The sequence below is a fragment of the Acomys russatus genome, chromosome 17 (genome assembly GCF_903995435.1).
Source record: "Acomys russatus chromosome 17, mAcoRus1.1, whole genome shotgun sequence".
Classification (NCBI taxonomy): Eukaryota; Metazoa; Chordata; class Mammalia; order Rodentia; family Muridae; genus Acomys; species Acomys russatus.
The window spans coordinates 28,923,680-28,926,046 of record NC_067153.1 but is presented as its reverse complement, the minus strand read 5'-3'; positions in this window follow the sequence as shown (position 1 = coordinate 28,926,046).

Sequence of the window (2,367 nt, the reverse complement as noted above, 5' to 3'; positions counted from 1 at the left end):
ACATCAGACTAGGCACTCTCCCATCAATCACTAATTTAAAAATGCCCTAAAAACTTGCTTGCAGCCCCATCATTTTTGTTTGTTTGCTTGGTTGGTTGGTTATTTTTGCTTTTGCAAGAAGGGCTTCTCTGAGTAGCTTTGGCTGTCCTGGGATCACTTTGTAGACCAGGTTGACCTTGAACTCATAGAGATCTGCCTGCCTGTGCCTCGAGTGCTGGGATTAAAGGCATGTGCCACCATTGCCTAGCTCTGCATCCTGATCTTATGAAGACATTTTCTTAATTGAGGTTCTCTCATCTCAGATGACTTTAGGTTGTGTCAAGTTGATGTAAAACTAGCCAGGATAACCATCCTCTGGTGGAATCTAGCTGGAGAAAGTGGACCACTGGAGTGTGTTCATGGGTGAACTGTTCTTGGCCTCTTTCTTCACAGACCTCTCTGTTTTTTGCTCTTCCAGAAACTGGAGAGTTGCTGTTTCATGCTGCTTCCACCTGGCACAGAGCATCAACCACCATGCCCTCCCTCCCTGCCACAAGCTCATCTGTTACTGACCTGGGCATAGACCATAGGCTCAACGAAGTCTGAGGTCATGGGTGACAGTGTAGTTCCTTGAGTCTGGGAGTTCAAGTCTCAAGCATTGGTTTGTTGGGTTGGTTTCGTGCAAGGCCTGGTCCTAAAGTAAGCTATGGTATCAAATGTGGGAATGAGATGTCTGAAGGCCCAGGGACCAGACATGGGTTTGAGGATATGGGTTTGCCCAGTGCTGAGGTTCACTGAGATGACATCACCCTTAGGTTCAAGGCAAAGTCTCATTAATCTTCCTGTACCCAGGTGGAGGGTGTATTTCTGTGCTACTGTGCTAAGGGGAGAGGCAACACACATAGTTCAAAACTCTCCTGCCTTTGCTCTTCAATGCTGCTTTTCTTGTTCCTGCTATGTCCCCAAGTGCTATACCCTCCTCCTCAGCAAAAGCCAAATGGGACAAGCCCATAGTTAACATTACTTTACATGATGGAAAGTTCAGTATTTTGCTAATATCAGAAAAAAGATTTATCACTCTTGCCAGTTACAGTCAATATAGTACTGGATGTCCCAGTTAGAAGTATTAGGCAATAGAAAGCAGTGAGGAACAGGGGAAGCATAAGAGCAGAAATGAAATTATCTTGATAGAGTGCATGCTTTTGCACACAGGAAATTCTGAAGTCTCCTCTCTCTCTCCATATATATGTATGTATACAAATGCGTGTGTGTGTGTGTGTGTGTGTGTGTGTGTGTGTGTGTGTGTGAGAGAGAGAGAGAGAGAGAGAGTGTAGATAGATAGATAGATAGATAGATAGATAGATAGATAGATAGATATTCATCTCTCTTATTCTCCCTTTCAACTAGTAAATAAGTTCATCAAAATTATGACACAAAGCTGTTGATCATAGTGGACAGTCAACCTGCCAAAACACAAAGCCCAGTGTGTTTCTATAATAAATTATCCTATATACTAATAGTTAACTATTCAAAGTAAATCAAGAAAATTATCCCATTTATAGCAGTAAAAAAATAAAATCAATCTCTTAGAAATAAACTTAACCAAAGATTTGGGGAAATCATCTATTGAAAAATATAAAACTGGTTTTAAAAAGGAAAGTACAAATAAGTAAAGAGATGTTGCATGTTTGTGGGTTGAAAGTTTCATATTGTTAGATTGTCCATACTACCTAGAATGCTCTACAGAATCAGCGTCGGGGCCCTTTCGAGTCACCAATGCAGCATTTTACAGAACATTCAACACATAAGGTGCTGATGACATTTACTTGTTTTCTTTAGTTGTTCACTCTGTACATTTCTGTAGGTGTCTCCATCTGGAGCTTTATTTTAAGTCCGTTTTGAATGCCAGGCAGAATTTGTAGAACACTGTGAATCTCTCTTAGAGCGAGCTAATATAGAACACTGTTCAGGAGGAAGGAACAACAGCTGCCAGGCATTCTCACATGTAGAACTCAAACCCACTGAAGGTTCCAGAGGGCGAACCGGAAAGACACTAAGAGTACACATTCCATACACAGATCACAACCTAGGGTTGCACACAAAATGAACACAGATTCTGTTTAAGTGCATGGAAGGCTAGCATATCCTCAGTTTTGAAACCATTTCCCACAAATTTCAGCGTGGACCTATGTAAATCTTGAGGTCTCCCCAAATTAAAAAGTCACTTTGCATCGCATTGAGCTGTAGAATCTTAGAACCACTGCAGCATAGATGACCATACTCAAAAGCCAACAGTGTGAGGCTTGGGTTAGGGTGTGGGCTCAAGGTGTACACTTACCTAACAGAGGTGAGACCCTGTGTTCAACCTTTAGCACTGAAGAAGAAAGT